At 31.3% G+C, this 17451-nt stretch overlaps 1 protein-coding gene and 1 long non-coding RNA gene across 4 annotated transcripts in view; one reads left to right on the top strand and one right to left on the bottom strand.

The window, feature by feature from the left end:
* LOC122857548 (transmembrane protein 231-like) overlaps nt 1-17451 on the bottom strand; it is a 103978-nt gene that overhangs the window by 25609 nt on the left and 60918 nt on the right. The window contains exon 5 of one of the 3 annotated variants that reach the window (XM_044159799.1): nt 5128-5293. The exons of the other annotated variants lie outside the window; for them this stretch is intronic. The gene's annotated coding sequence lies outside the window, so the exon portion shown is untranslated. Of the gene's footprint in view, nt 1-5127; nt 5294-17451 lie in introns of those variants that run through there. 3 annotated transcript variants of the gene reach the window in all.
* On the top strand, nt 14542-15110 carry LOC122857570. Its single transcript, XR_006374224.1, has 2 exons — nt 14542-14881; nt 15019-15110. It is a non-coding gene; the product is annotated as an uncharacterized LOC122857570 (long non-coding RNA).

The raw sequence follows: 17451 nt of genomic DNA, 5'->3' as shown, positions 1-17451 counted from the left end.
ATTAATTTTTTTTTCCCCCTAAGCCATCTAAAAAAAAAGTAGATTTTTAATCCTTCCGCCACTATTTAATTTTGAGATAAAAATTAAAACAATTACAGTACAAAATAGTTCCAATTGAGACGCTTCTAATGAGTATCCTAGAAAATTTTTCTAGGACTAGGTTCACGCACTCCTGTCTTTTCTCTTTTTTTTTTTTTTTTAAACTTAAGGTACGGTCTCCAAGGAGCGTCTGCGCCGGCTGTCCGACTGTCGCGTTCGGGCGTTCTGATCAAGCGCTTTGGAACGCTCATAGCCGAGAGGTCTCCAAGGCGCGCTCACAATTTCTAAACAGTTGAGCAGCTGTATGATGAATATACTTTTGTTTTAAATAAAAATATAAATATCATAGATAATAGAGAAAAATTAATTTTGATAATAGCTGATAAAGTTACTTAAGAATATTGTAGGAGAAAATGACAGAAAAATTAAAATGAAATGAAAACCTGTTAGCGATTTGCATACAATAAAAAATGAGGGACATTTCTAAATATTAATAAATGGCCATTTAAACAATAATGATAAAAAATTTCATCGATTTTTCTGCCTTAATATACATCAGTTTGACTATTTTTTAAATTAAATTAAAAAAAAACTATGGTAAACATAAAAACATTAGTATACTGCACTAACACTTTACCAGCTAAACACATACAGTTAAAGAACTTATATATATGTGCGTGACTGCCCAGCGTCTACAGAAGCCTGACCCGACTTTGGTCAGTCGAGCGTTCAGACACGACTTCTGATTGCAGCGCTCCGAGCGCGAACGCGCCTTGGAGACCAATAACATAAAACTTGTATTCTCGGGACGAGCGTCTCTGAACGCGACAGTCGGACAGTCGACGCAGACGCTCCTTGGAGACCGTAGCTTTAAAGAGGCATAGAGACGCGCCGCAGGCGCGTCATGTTAACTTGTATATAAAATAATTGAAATAATCCTATTTAAATTGTCACCCTGACAAAATTAAAATTCACATATGCACACAAATATAAATAAATAAATGATGATTGTTAGAAAGTTTACCGACAATTGAATGATAGCTCTTTTATTTTCGTTATTGACAGCCGACAGGTCCCAACAAGTTTATTCGGCCAACAGAAACATCTCACACAACTGAACATCCCTTCCAAACGTGTTTGTGTATGTCATCTGTTGCTAGCTGACAATAATTGTCATTCCAGAACCATAAAAATTGTCGTGATTCAAAACAAATTTTCTTACGTGGTTTACAGATGCTGTTGGACCTCAAAAATTATTGTACCGTTTAACAAAAATTATTATCTTTGGAACAAAAAATATTAGATTGAAAATAAAAATTATAAAAATAGAAAATACAAATTAGAAAAACAGATAATAAAATTTGTTATACGGTGAATTGAAAAATGTAGTCCAATAAAAATTGTTGTACCGTTCAATAAAGATTATGAATCTACAAAATAAAAAATATAAAACATTTAAGGTACAACCAGGGAAAATTAAAAATAATGACGATTTCACGAATTTTATAGAGTAGATAATTAAAATAACGATACACCTTTTTCTTTAATCAGTTTTTTTGTTATAAGATGTTTTTTTGATTAATTAACTGTTAAAGATGGTCCTTTTTTTTGAGGTTAAACATAGGCTCTTATGGAAAATGATGTTCAGCTTTTCATAATACCCCATCGAAATACTTGAAAAAATAATGCCATATTTACCAAAAACTAAAGGATAAAACTAGAAAAAAAGACGAAAAATCATCACCCAAATTTAGTATAAGTTTTAATATTCAATTTTAATTAATAGAGGATAATAAATTTTTGTCTTTGTCTAAATACTTGAGTGGAAGTGAGAAACAGTATTCTCTTTCTAATCTTTCGTCCTTTTCGCACTCATGAATATATAATGTTTTTAGCAAACATCCGCCAGATGTCTCTCATTTTGCCCTGGTTGTACCTTAACAAGTTTTATTTATAAGAAGGAAGGACAAATAAAAAAAAAGAAGCTTGCATCTTGCCACCAAATTATTGTACCAGAACCACAATTTTTGTTGAATACAGGGTAATCCGTGTACAGGGTAACGGGTGAGGAGAGAATGTGAGTTCTGGAGATGTACCTGTTTGTTCGAATATTGCAAAACCAAAGTTGTTGAAGACCGTGTCAATCTGGATGGTCGCCTTGTTGATGGTAGTGGTTTTGAAGTATCCAATCGGTAAAAAACTTGTAGCACAGAAAAAAAACACCCCGGAGAAATTTCGAAGTTTATATTTGGGAATAAGGAATGTTAAATTTTCAAGGAACAAATATGATTGTTCACTAGGATTTTTTAATATTAAATTCACTTTTTGATTTTATTTCTATCTATATGAAAAGTTTAATAGGTTTTTACATTTTTATTAAATTGAATTTCAAGTAACAAGTCTAACATATTACCGATATTTTTGTTATAATCTAATACATTATTTTTAATTTCCCCTCTCGATAATAATAAAAATTCAGCATGATTTTCATATAGCTCTTTTGATTGCGCTGAATCTGTTGTGGTAAACTTACGAATAAATGTACATTTTCTAATTGATTAATATATTTATGATAATCAATATATCCAATATATCCAACCCTTAAGCTATGAACAGCAGCATCAAAAGGACAGGTGTTTATCGTTTTTATTAAACCCTTCCTTGTCTCTACAAGGCCTAAACTATTACCATTGTCTGATAATGTTGTTTTATAACTTAGTTGTGGTTGTTGATGCAGGTTTTCAACGTTAACATTTGATCGCAGATATTTACCTCGTTTTTTCGGGGAATTTAACATTCCTTTCCAAAGATCAACTTGATTTGGAGAATCATGGTTGTTTATATCAATTGGTTGTAAAACTTTTGAATTATCTTTTACGTCTGACATGTTATATGAGGTATTTAATGAATTATTGTGATTGATATAAGATGCTGTTGATTCATCTTTGACTTCATTTATAGATGACTCTGAAGTTGATGATATTATAATATTTTTTTTGTGAAATTTCAAATCTGACTCAGTAGTAGTGTTTATAACACTTTCAAAGACGTAAAAATCAGAGTTTTGTTCTGTAGAGTTAAAAATTGGTAGAGAAGATAGTGAAAAATTTAATTCTCTTGAATTTTGAACTGAATTGTTTAATGTACATTCTAAGTCAACTGTAGAATGTATCGGTGAAACGGATGAATTGTTCATTTCCCTTATTTTTACTGACTCATTTGGTGACCTTAGCTGACATTTATCATTTTTTGCTTCGGATACATTTGATGATAATAATATGACACATCTAGATAATAAACGTAAATGAATTATTAACACTTTGTGTACTCGCATTGACTTTTATCTTTGTAGTACAGATATTTTCAATGCTCGAAAATAAGATTCACTTCTAGCTGATGTTGAAACACACGATTCATTAAATTTTTCTTTATTATTTCCATAAAAAAGGTACGGCATTATTGTTGTCCAACACATTAAACGTTTTGAATAAGTCATAAGTCGTGTTCCAAACTCTGGGCAAAAATATCCATTCGGATAATTACCTGATTCAGACGGTTGACTATCACAAAAAATTTTCAAGCAAAAATTTTTCTGTTTTATCATTAGAGTACGGATTGATTAGCTCTTTTTTTTTAGGAATTTCAAAATCTACGAACGTTGAATCAGCAGCTCTTTCTAATGGTGGTTCATAACCTTTCATAAGATCCAATAAATAATTAGTGGAGTTCATACAATGATCCTTATCTGATCTTACGTCAACTTTCTCTGTGTTAGCGACATCTGAAAAATATGTGTACATAATTCACGAAGCTCTAAAATTGTTTGAACTGATGTCAATAACCCGATACATCTAACAAAAAAATATTCGGTTGCTGGTGAAACACCACTAAAACATGCCCATTTCGTGACGGCATGAATTAAATAAGCTATATCGATTCTTATTATGCATATATTATCTGATATCTTTTCACTCGAAGATGCCTGAATAAAACAAGTTTCAAAATATGCTTCTAATCGTCTGTCCTTGAAAGCTAACGTAGTAGCTAGTAATAGTGCTTCTGAATCATCTGTGACAACCTGATCTGGTGATGGAGCCCCCAATCTGAGAAACCCTCTCAGTGTATATTGCGAAGTATATGCATCATGTTCTTCGGTAACCATTTGAAAAACTAGCAATGTTTGTCCTCTGAATTTTGTTACGGATTGATATAAAAGTAAGACACTTTTAGAACCATCATTTGTTATTAAAGTTTGATATATTTGGCCTGATCCATCAATACTCATTGACTCACATTCTTTAAGGCTTTTTTATTATCTAAATCTTTTAAATCTATTAATTCAGGAGTCCAGTAACAAGCATAAAATTTACTTGCTCCAATTTCATGGATACTGCCACAAAATTCGGGATTGTTCTTTAGATCTATAACGGCTTGAACTGGGTTATCAGTTGGTCCTACTCTAAGCTCTCTATCAAGTTTTTGTTGCTTAGCTTTTCTCAAAACTTCTTTTGAGTAAATAGTAGCAGGTTTATTGCCATCAAATTCCATCAGTTTATTCGCATCATTTCTACGAACATTATAAACAGTTGTTCCTTTCAAGATGTCAGCCACTCCATTTCTCCTATCACCTCGCAATTGGCGTTTTCTAAAATGAACTACATCATGACGAAATAGTAATTGAATCAGTTAAAGGATCTAAAATATCGTTAGAACATTGCATTGAGTAATTTTTGTCCTGTCTTTTTCTTTTCTAATTGATTGATTGTTTTAATATTCTAGATCAATCGGTTAATATGCTCCACTTTGCACTTTTCATGGTTTAAACACGCAGCTGCATCTGCCCATACTGAATGTTGCCAAAGCAAATAGAAACATCCTCGATAAAATTAAGATGACTCAGAGCATTTATCAATTCTTGATGTGTTATAGCAGATACTGGTGGCATCTCGGTGAATATGAAATTGAAACCTATATACATCAATAAAACGAAAAGAATAATACGAATTAATAAAGATGCAATTTTTAGTCAGCCAGAATGGCAACCGATTTTATGTTTATACAAAAATAAAAAATTGTAACCTTGCCTTATGTCTAAAATAAGTGTTGACGCGTATTAACTAGTAAATATTTTTATTACTTTAATGTTGATGAATCCAATGGAATGTCAAAAGTTGATTTAACCATATATTTTATTTATTATTCATTACATGACTCAATTTTTATCCTTCAGGATTTTTTACGCAGACAGAAAATCCTGGAAAATGAACAGTTTTAATAATATGAATATGAATAAAATTAATTAAGAAAGAAATAAAAACTAACATAAAAATAACCTCAAAGCACTTAATGCAACAATAACACGTGAACGGTTGTTCGCGTTCCTTCACTGTCAGTCTCTTTCTAAGGGTTATAATGAAAAAGCTTTTTTATCTGTCGCTTCAAGTATAATACGCCTTTAGGTTTGATAATCACTGTAGTGTTTGGCGGCTCATTTAAATATGTTTTGTTCGGAAGACAGATAATCACAAAAATAAACATATTCATATAAGAAAATTTATCAATCTATTAATCCAAAGCAAACCGTATAATAGTTAAAATATCCCCGACAAGAAAATATGAGTTTATAATTACTTTAAAAATTTTGGTTTTTTTGATTATTATTTTTAACAAATTTATAAAACTACTGTTACGTCTTGGTATCAATATTATAAATAAATAAATAAATAAATAAAATATTTAGTGAATTCAAGGGCATATAAAATACCGAGTAAGCAGTTAAAATTTTTCCTTTTTATTTTTTGATTATTTTAGCAAAATCAACATTTTACCTTTTTTTCTCACAATATTATATTTTTTTTATTTATTTTTTATTATTTTTGCAAACCGTAGTTCAAAGTCACCTTAGCTACTCGATATTTTACATCCGTTGACGTTACAAATAATTCTTTAAGTAAAATATTAAATGCTGACTATCGTGGGACAGGTAAATTATAATTAGTCAAAGATGTTTCTACCTAAGATCATCCCTACTTTTTAATTTCATTTTTATGGGAATTATTATTTTAGAATTTGAGGAGCTTCACTCTTGCGACAACTTTTGTTTGGAAAATATCTAAATTAAATTTAAATCAATTTTATGAAATCAAATATAATTAAATAAATAATAAAATCAATTGAAGTTTTTCGTTTCTAATAAATAAAATGTTAAAGTGAATTTAAATTAAATAATCTTTGTGCTTAAATTATTATTTTTCGTTTATAAATTGACTGTTCCTAATACTATAAAATTATTGACTGTGACATTTCTCCGGGGTGTTGTTTTCTGTGCTTCGAGTTTATTTTACCGTTTGGATTATTCAAAACTACCAACATCAACAGGCGACCATCCAGATTGACACGCTCTCAACAATTGTTTCGGATTATTCTTACATCAAGGTACATCTTCAATCAAACACATTCCCTCCTAACCCGTTACCCTGTAGGGAATAACAAAATAAGAGGATTTTATAAAAATAAGTTAAATATCAGGCTCATTAATTTGTATTATTTTCAAATTATTATAATATTATTTTTCTAGTTAAACATTCTTCTTTTTTTTTGTTATTTCATAGAAAATTAATTAGCCTGGTACGTAACACTACCATCGAAAAAAAATTACTATCAACTACTACGGAGGAAGACATTTTTTCAAAAAAATATTTTCAGTTAATTTTTCAGCTATATACAAAAACACTTCGGCAATTTTATCAAGAGATATCAAAATTTTGAGCATCTCCTAAAATTGCCTTAAAACCGTCATGAATGCATCCATTCCTGCTAGAAATATTTTTTTTTCTTCACTGAGGCATTTTTTGTCTACTTTTCCAAACGCGTTTGCGTCGATAAAGTGGACCCGTATCCCACTCTCCGCTTCACACGTCTTTTTCACTTTACCGAGCGTAACTTTCATTTTACCGGAAGTTTCAATTAAAGTAAAAAAGACGTGTACAGTGAAAAGTGAGATAATGGTCCCTTTACCGAAACAAACGCGTTTATAAAAGTAGCTAACTTCAATATTTTTTGCTCTATAACTTTTTAAATGATGCAACAAATCACCTAATTCTAAGTTTTCTAAAAAAAAAAAAAAATTATGGAGAAATGTTTTTCATCATGCAAAATAGTGTTCTCAGAGACGCATCTTTTGAGCCCTAGACGAACTCTCGATGACAATTATTTTATAATTTATAACATTTCTTTATTTTCTGGTGATGATTTCAATACTGCGGCTGAGCCTTCATGGCTCCTAGCCTCCGTTATCAAAACTAAATACATTTCGATAAGTAGTAGTAAGAAGTATGTTTGTAATAAATAAGTTAACAATTTTCATTAATTATTAGTTGAATAGCTATTGCCAAATGTTGCCAAGGAAAGGATCTAACCAAATAAATTAATTCGTAGTCTAGATTAATTCCTCAGCCACTTGGCGCGATAATTTTAATTTTATAAAGAAAATATTGCTGGGAATTAATCTGGACTGAGAATTAATTGATTTGGTTACATCATTTCCTCAGCAACATTTGCTAAGAGCTTTTTAATTATATAATGATTGGAAATGTTGCTAAGAAAAAAATGTAACCAAATAAATTAATCTGTAGTCTAAATTATTTCCTCAGCAATATTTTCTATATTAAATCAAAATTATTGTGTCAAATGATAAGAATTAATCTAGACTAATAATTAGTTAATTGGGTATTTTTTTTTTTCACTATAGTACTTATATAGGGCCGGTCCTAGGCCATGGTTCTAGGGGACCAGGGGACGAGGGCCGGGATCGGGCGGTCAGATCGGAGGCAGGGGTAAAAATCTCGAAGTTTCTAGAAGCTTCCAAATGACGTCATCAAATATTCGAGAAAGTTCTTCAAATGACGTCATGGTTATTTATTTAGAACGTCATATTTCTTAGAATGGCCGGAAATGATAAGAAATATTCCTAGAAATATTTGTTCATTCAAAGTGCCAGATTATTAAATTGTAACGTCATCGAATATTTGTCTGTTCAAAGCATTGGTTTATTTGAAATGTGACGTCATTTATTAAAATGTGATTGTTTCGATTACTTATATGGAGGGGCAAGTCCTATAAGAATGCAAATTTTTCCGTCTAGAAAAGAATTAGGACTAGAAAAGAAAAAGTGGTTAGAAAAAATTATTGATTATTCAAAACCAGTAATTGATCTCATGATTACGGTTGTCCATCTTTGGAGAAATTACGAATATCTTTTTATGGAAATCATGATGTAAGTATATTTTATAAATCTATCATATCCTTGAACTAATATGTTTGATCCGGTGTCAAAAATTCATTTTTTTTTTAGGTTATTGTATATACATTGCTGAGGTGAATCTACAATTTTTTCACTATTTTTATCATCAAATGCATCATACATTGATAAATTCAGTGAATTAAGAAGTTTTCATAAAGATTTACGTTGCTTTTGGAAAAGTATGGAACTTCTGAAAAAATATCTCAGGTCCACTTTCAAGAAATTCATTGTTACGTACTGGTATTTTTATATTTAAAATAATTAATTAATGAATAATATTTGGTAAATTCAAGGGATATGATATAATATCGAGTAGCACATAAATTGTTTCTTCTTATTTTTAATAATTATATTTCACTTTTAGCATCATTGACATTTTATTTAAATATTATTTACTTTTTCAATATTATTTTTCATTCAAACTTTCATTTTTCTGAGCCACAGTTGCATTTTTACATCAGCAACTCGATATTCAACATCCGTTGAGTTTAACAATTATTATGAATAACGTCTCAGCAATAAATAATTGCTGACTAGCATGAGAACCATCAATTTTGATTGGTCAAAGATGTTTCTACCTAGGATCATCCCTTCTTTATTTTATTAATTTTTATGGGAATTTTTATTTTTATAATTTAAGAAGCTTCACTCTTGCGACAACTTTCGTTTTATTCAAATCATAAATCAAATCAAATAAATTTTAACAAATCAAATTAAATAAAATAATAAAATCAATTTAATTTTTACGTTTCTAATAAATAAAATTTTAAAAGTGAATTTAAATTAAAAATTTCTAGTGACAAATTATTATTTCCTAAATTATTTAACCTTCCGTAATCCCATATAAAAATTATTGACTGTGACATTTCTCCGGGGTGTTGTTTTCTGTGCTTCGAGTTTAATTTACCGTTTGGATTATTCGAGACTACCAACATCAGAAGGCGACCATCCAGATTGACACGCTCTCAACAACAATTGTTTCGGATTATTCTTACATCAAGGTACATCTACAATAATACACATTCCTTCCTAACCCCTGTAGGAAATAACAAAATAACAGGATTTTTAATTTTAACGTGGAATACCAAGTTGATTCATTATAATTATTCTATGATTATTTTCCTTTTTTAAATTTTGGATTTACATATTTTTCTTTTTTTTGTTGTTTTATAGTTTAATTTTAAATTATTAACTTGGTACGTAACAGTCTGTTTGTTTAGAACAGTCTATAACAGCAAGTGGTGCTTGATTTAAAAATTCTTTTTTTGTTAATAATGGTTTTAGCTCTTTACCAAAGTATGATAGTTGGGAATTTGTAAACATGTCATAGAGCAGAGCAAATTGATTCTTGCCTGTATCAAGATTTAAATTTCCATATGGGTAGGTTAGTTAATTTAAAAATAATTTCACATCTCGCAAATTGCAATGATCAAAATGACTTGGATTTTTGTCAGCTTGATTTTTACGTGCAGTTTGACATCCTACAATGGCATATCTTGGTTTCTCGAGTTGTGTTGATGTTTTTACACTCCATATATGTTTTGAAGTAGCAGAAAGGGTAATCATACAGCTCCCAGGCTCGAAAACTCAGTAAAATAGCTGGATCTTTTGATATGCAGTTTAAAAGTTGTATTTTTTCTTTATCTGAGACTCGAATATATGGTACAACCCATTCTATTTTTTGAATAGCAATTTTTGCCGTTTCTGCTGCTGCTGTTTTTAGGTATGCATTGGTATCAGTATTTGATCTCGTAAAAATGAGTTCATGTTTCGCATTAGTAATCATTTCACGATAATCTCCAGCGAATTCAAGTAGTATGCTCGATGGTATTGATATATCAAAGTATCCATTAGCATTATTGATAGCAGAATCTGTCCAGTCTGAATTTTCCAATAGTGCTTTCTGATTAGGTGTGAGTGATACATAACCTTTCATGAGAGTTGTGAGTCCTACATTTTTATTACGATCTATTTCAACGGCATTTATTTCATAGCGAATTTCTTCAAATAAATGAGCAATAGCCGATTTTACTAGAATTGTAGTATTTGCAACGGCAGTTCTATCATTTTTTGTAAATTTTCCCTCAATGTGTAGTGTACTTTCAGATGGCAGTATGCACAAATCTTGATGTTGAATTCTAATTCTTATTTCATCATTATTGATGAAATATGGTGCTCCATATGGTTGATGAGCATGGAGTCCATAATGAGCTATAGACTCATGAAAAACAATCGAATTTTGAAAATTTAAGATTTTTTCCATGGTATAAAACAAACAAGACAACATAATCGTATTTTTATATTCTTTGAGGTGGTTTGAGATTGAGACTTTTAAGAAATTGAACGTTTGGATGTGGTAATACTCGGAGTGTCCGATGATGACTGATGGATTTTTGGCATGTTGGTTCATTTATATAACTGCTTCCAACTATTCTTTTTGGAAAGACAATAACCGTTATTTTATACTCTTCACATGTAGTCTTATTGTTATGACTTCTCGAAAATTCACTAAATCTCCGTCTCGATCAACAATTTTTAGCTGAAGATGATGTATTGCTCGGACGGTGACTGGTAGATAAATGACATGTGAAGGTACTTCTATAATCTTATATCCTGGTGGAACACTAGAGGAAAATTCATGTATAGTATGAACTTGTTGATTATTCAAATATGCACCTGTTGTTATATTACATTCAACAAAGCATTAACTTTTAATATTGTCACTGGTAAATCGGATTTATGAGTTACGTCAGATTCCAAAATTTGTGGTGAAAATCCTAAAAGTCTTCCAATAGAATCTCCAGGAATAAAATTTATCAGACGATCACTTTTAATTTCACAACACAATTCACTATCATTTGGTTTGAGACTTATGGAAACGATTTGTAGAAGGTATTTTTCGATATCTTCGATATCATAACTTCCTGTCGGTAAAATAATAATTTCATCACCAATATAAAAGTTATTGTTATGTAAATCAATATTAGGTATTGAATTAGGAGTAACTAACTCGACAAGTCCGACAACATAATTTTTCTCATATGATAATTCAATTGGTGGATAATACTGTGCTTCTAGCACAGGATATATTCCAGACAACGTCAACGTAAACGAGTTATCCACGACTGATGGATGAATAATGTTTGCTATCGTATTTATGATTCCCTAGTCAAAAATATTAAACATAAATGTCCGCATATGACTGTATCATAATTTTGAATTTTTGATAATTATATTCAATGCTACCAACATCGAGATATTTTACAAGATCTGCAGGTGGTTGTAAATCTCCAAATTTATCAAAATAAATGACTTAATTATTTTTTTTTTTTTATGCTACCCAACGCGTACCAGAGCCATCTTTGTCATCGAGATTTATAATGGCTGATTAATATTTCCATGGTTTAGTAGATGGTAAATCATTTCTCATGAAAACTCCTCTAAAATATGGAATATTTATAGCTTTAGCTAATTTGTGAGTGCTTGATGTGGTAGCTTTATATGTTTTTTTGCAAGTTTTAAGAATAAACCGATTTCTTTCTGTTAGAAAAACATATTTAATTTTTACTTGTCGGTAGACTTTGAACAAGAGGGTAATGGTAAAAACGAAGTAAAAGGTAAAACGCATGTTGGGAACTCAGGTATAAGGGTGAACATATTTGTTTTTATTACATTTAAGTGTTAAAGTATGTTGCGTTGTCCTTGTAAACATATTTTAGAAGATTTCTCTTTTTCAAGGATATTGAAAAAGGCAAAAAGGAAATTTAGATGAAAAATAATATTTGTAAAAGCGTCAGTGTAAGTCTGTCTGTCTTACTTGAAGCTTCGCATTGACAAGATCATCCCTTTACTTAGATTCTTTAATTTGAATTAAATCTTTGATAAATACATTAAAATACTTTGATTAAATTAATTCATCCTAAAATATATTCCTTAATTCAATTCCTCATTCACCAACAAAATAATAATTTAACAATATTTAAATTAATAAATCTAATACTTTCTTATGTGGCTGGAGCCTTTACCTAATGCAATTGTTTCCATTTTCGTGTTGTGTCGTTTATTTTCTTGAAATTGTCGTTTGCCAGCACTTGCATCATTTATTGCTTTTGTTATACTAGCAGCACCCTCACTCAATGCTCCAATAGCACTTAAACCAGCAAAAAGTGGCATTATAAATGGTAAAAAACCACCTATTTTTTATGGTAATGGTAAAATACGTGTCATTTGAATTCTGTCTCGCCCTCCTGCTTTTTTTATAGCGTCACGCGCACCCTCAAGTGCACACTTGATAGGATTTTTTCCTGGTTTAATAAATTCTTTTGATAGGTTTATAATTTTTTTGAATGATGTTTTTTCCCTGTTTTTCTCGTCTTTTTTTTCAGACCCATACCCAATTTTGATTTAGCTTTCATTGTATTAGCTATACCCCAGGCAGCTGTTTTTTCACCAATGGAAGAATCTTTTGCAAGTACACGTTTCCAAGCTCGCTCAACAAGATCTCTATCAGCTTGGTTTCTGATGCTGATATTATCTCGATTTTCAGAATAAGCAATATCGTGCTGTTTACAAGCAGCGTCTAATGGATTAATACCAGGATCACCTCGAGCTAACCTTTTTGATAATTTAGTACCTGGTCCACACTATTGATAGCCCGGAACGTGGAGTTCAATAGGAAGTTTGTTGATTAAAGTATTGATGAGACCTTTACCACTTTTTTTAGAACGTCTGTGCACAAACATTGTGTCTTTAGGACTAAAACCAAATCTATAAAAACTCGGTATTTATAGGAAAACAGTCAGTTGCTAACATAGAGTTTGCTAAGCAGAATGTAAAGTTGCCAGTGGTTAATTTTGATGATGTTGTTCAACAAAGTTCAAATGAAAAAAATCAAAAACGACATGGGAAACTTTCACCTAATATTGTGCGAGGAATTTTTGTGGTCCCTTAAATTGTGGTAAAACAAATGTTCTCCTATCTATAATTGCTCATCCGAATGGGCTACGATTTGAAAATGTTTATGTTTATTCGAAATCTTTAAATCAACCAAAATATCAGTTCTTATAGAAATTACTTGAATCTACGGAATGTATTGGCTACTATCCATTTAATGAAAATGGTGGTGTAATTGAACCTTAAGCTGCTCATCCAAATTCAATAATGACTTTTGATGATGTTATGTGTGAAAAACGCAACAAGATTAGAGCTTTTTTTTGTATCAAAATGTTGATGAAATGAAAATGTTAAATGAATTAATTATATAACAAAGAAAAGACCTGCATTGTCCAGTGTCTACGTAATTTTAATAGCTTAGACAAAGAAAGTGCTGGATCAACCAAGCAACACGAAATTTAAATTATCCAAAGCTTGGATCCAACAACGATCAACAGAATTTAATATATCTGAACCTGGTTCGTCCAGGAATCACGTGATTACAATAGTCTAAGCCCTGGATCCAATAAGTACCAGGTGAATCTAAAAAGACTGGACCTGGGTCGACCAGGTACCACGTATCACTTCTTGGATCAACCAATAACACGAGAGTTTAACTAAACTAAACCTTGGATTGACCAAGATCAAGTGAAGCCAATTGATAAACAAGACTGGACCTGGGTCGTCCAGGAACCACGATGATTTATCAAGAGAACCAAGAGAAATACTGGATCGACCAAGTATTGCGTACTATTATCAACTAACAAAGAAAATATCGGATCGACCGTTATTTCTCGAATTTAATAATTTTCTACAACTTAATCTAATATTATATTGTTATAAACAATATAAAATCTTATAGATAAATAATTATTAGCAATAAAAGATATTCTAGGATGAATGAATTTTAATAAGACAAACACAGACAAAGGATTTTCCTCTGTTGCTAAGCTACACACAAAGAATTTTATTTCCCCGCAATACTACGCGTGTGTAAGAGAGAGAGGTCTATGTATTACTCAACAGGTCTAAACCCGCATAGGCCTGTCGACGCGCACGAAGGAAAAATATAAAACGCCGGTTTAAATTAATAATTTACTAATTAATCAGGATGACAATAATAAATACACGATAATAAATAATTAAACAATATAATTAACCTAATGTCAACTTTATAAAGCCGGTTTTGACAATGGATTTTTGACTGCTTGGTTGTCCAGACAGGTCAAAACGAATACTAGTGAATAATTAATTTTATTTACCTTATCCTTTCGTAGCCACTGTAGTACAATATTTCCTCTAATAATAGCACAATACTTAATAATTAATTTCACTTTTAAACACTTTATTTCTCACGGCGTCTGAGCTGTCAGTTTCTCACCATGGCGGTCTATATCAGTGTTGCCGCAGACAAATTTGTGAATGTACCTCAAAAAATAGAAAAACGTACCTCCTGGCAAAAAAATGTACTTTTTTAAAAAAATGGCCGACAAGAGCTAGTCTATAGGAAATTTTATTGAAGCAAAAACAATAAAAACATCATTCATTTTTTTTTTAACGTTATTAGAAAAATTTTTAATATTTTTTTCAAAGTCTACAATAACAATGGTAATACTTGAGTATCGAATTATTTTTGAAAGAATAAGTCATTATATTTCTTGTGCTAAAAATAAACAAAAATAACAAAAAACATATACGGTAGCATTAATTAAGACTCTTATACAGTGTTTATATACATTTTACAGGGTTTACCTCCGTTTACATTGAGCGCGCGCGTGCGCATACTATACAATTTGATTAGCTCAAGAAATTTTTAAGAAAAAACGAAAACGTACTTCCAAAAAAAAAGGCGTACTTTTGTACTGGCGTTTCAAAAACGTACCTCGAAAAGTACAACTGTACCTCCTGCGGCAACACTGGTCTATATCCAATTAACACAAGGGAACGAATAAGATGTCGGTCACCGGTTAGCCGGCTTTTTGCAACTCTTCCCTCGTATGAGGCTCGCGCACGCGCAGAATAGGATTTACACAACCAAGCATGAGAAAGCGTGGATAAATGAATTTTAAGGCTAAAATAATAATTAGGCAATATCGCGTCACTGTAATTAATTCAATTAATTTAGCACAGTTGTTAACAATTAATTCGCGAACTTTAAGAGTTAAAATCGCACTGAATTTAAACAAATTAAATAACGGAGATTTTACCTAAAATTAAATATTGTTGATATCGCGTCGCGTAAAATAATTGAATAAATATTACGACGGAATTGTCAACGAGTTGTTATAATTTATTACTAATATCGCATCTGGCTAACCTGACGGAGTTGTTAATAATAATTATAACCAGAATAAAATAACCATAACAAGCAGGTCCCTGTTTAGGCGCCATTTGTAACATGACATTTCTGCCAGTTATCTTCTCGGACCGCTTGTTACCGTCATTTTACCTAAAATTTGTCCTTTTTAATAAACCAAACTAAAACCCAATAATTCCAACATAATAATCATAATAATTTGTATCCAAAAACGTATTTATTAAAATCAGGGGTTTTCAAATCACCTCAAAACCGGAAAAAGGCATAACACAATCTCGCGCTCAGAACACATTCATACCTGGACAAAATACAATTAAACGAATGAATAAAACAACCGAAACAAGCAATCTAGAGGAAAGCCGCAGGGTCGCTCAGTGCGTGGGTTTTGGTAGAAGGGCCGGATAAAGCTGTTACAATTATTTTACCTGAAAATAAAAATTAATAAATACCCCAAAATAATAACAAAAAAAACACAATCAATTCATTTACTTTATATTTATTTATCAAACAATCTCAATTATCAACGTAACTCATTTAGCCAACGTAACTCAAATACAAAATAAACTAATCCATAATTATCTCAAAAATCCTAATCTAAAGGTGTCCAGCAATGCATTACTTCTTCATGCACTTTAAAGGAACCGAGACAACCAACCCGCTAATCGTGACCCCTCCTGAAGGCAAACCGAATTGAACTTACAGACATCCACAAACAGAAATATGCGTCAAATTTATAAACGTGTTTGAGCGGAGTCATCTATGCGAGGCTGGCCACCCCTCATGGATGACCTTCCGACTGCACAACTAATGCGTTAACAAAGTCCGCGTGTCCCTAAAGGAACATGCGAATGAAAACCAATTTCCTCATCGTCTTGTCCAATCACAGGACGTTCACTTTGATTTTCTGCAATGCATGCAACTTTCTCTAAGCTCTCTGTTCTTCTTCTCCTCTCACCCCTTCAAACTCTCAACTTAGAAAAATTAGAAAACAAGCAACACAACATTTTTATCCGCTGAACGCAACACATCTAGTTGATCACGACATAATATTCGCACACCTACGACATTCATAAACTACTGATTGTAATAAATAATAAAATAAACAAAAAGAATAATATTCCATAAATAAATCATCTTGAACTTCAATACGAAAACAGTGTTAATAAATCAATTATTTATTTCACACCCGAACAAAAAGTATCATAATCAACTATAGGATCCGCCTTGAGTTGATCATCAAAATCAAAGTTAAACAAAAGGTAACACATGGTGGTTGATCCACCATGTTCAACATACAAAAATAACCTCAAACTCACCGTCGCCAGACGACTGGTTAAAACAAAGGTCCAGTCAGTCTGACGTCTCAAAGACAAGAGAGAGAGTTTTCACTCACTAATTATTATATTCTATTTTACAAATCGAAAAGAGGGGGGATTTGCCCTATTCTAATGTGACTTGATGTTGATGATGTCGCTAGTTGAAGAGTCGAACCATTGTCTATGTGGCTTAGCATTTAAGGCAACGAGAATCGTTACAGTGAATACTGACATGACGTATACTCAATTTCGAAATTTATGTTTAGCTTGTTGGGATAGTGATAAACATGGATTCCTGAGTTGAATATCCTGATATTTATTTAGTTGAAAAAATTGTAAAAAAACGTGGCGATAAGTTATATGTAAAATGGTTAGGTTTTGACGATACACATAATAGTTGGATGAATAAATCAGATCTGTAAATAAAATAACCATGTGTTTTTTTTTTAATAAAATAAACTTTGTGAAAAATATTTTAATTATCTTTTTATTTTATAACCCCATGGCACAGTATCCGTAGTATTTGGTAACAATTGTCTCTTATC

The sequence above is a fragment of the Aphidius gifuensis genome, linkage group LG5 (assembly GCF_014905175.1).
Source record: "Aphidius gifuensis isolate YNYX2018 linkage group LG5, ASM1490517v1, whole genome shotgun sequence".
NCBI classification, from domain to species: Eukaryota; Metazoa; Arthropoda; class Insecta; order Hymenoptera; family Braconidae; genus Aphidius; species Aphidius gifuensis.
The sequence above is the reverse complement of the archived record's forward strand: the minus strand, read 5'-3'. Positions and strand labels throughout refer to the sequence as shown.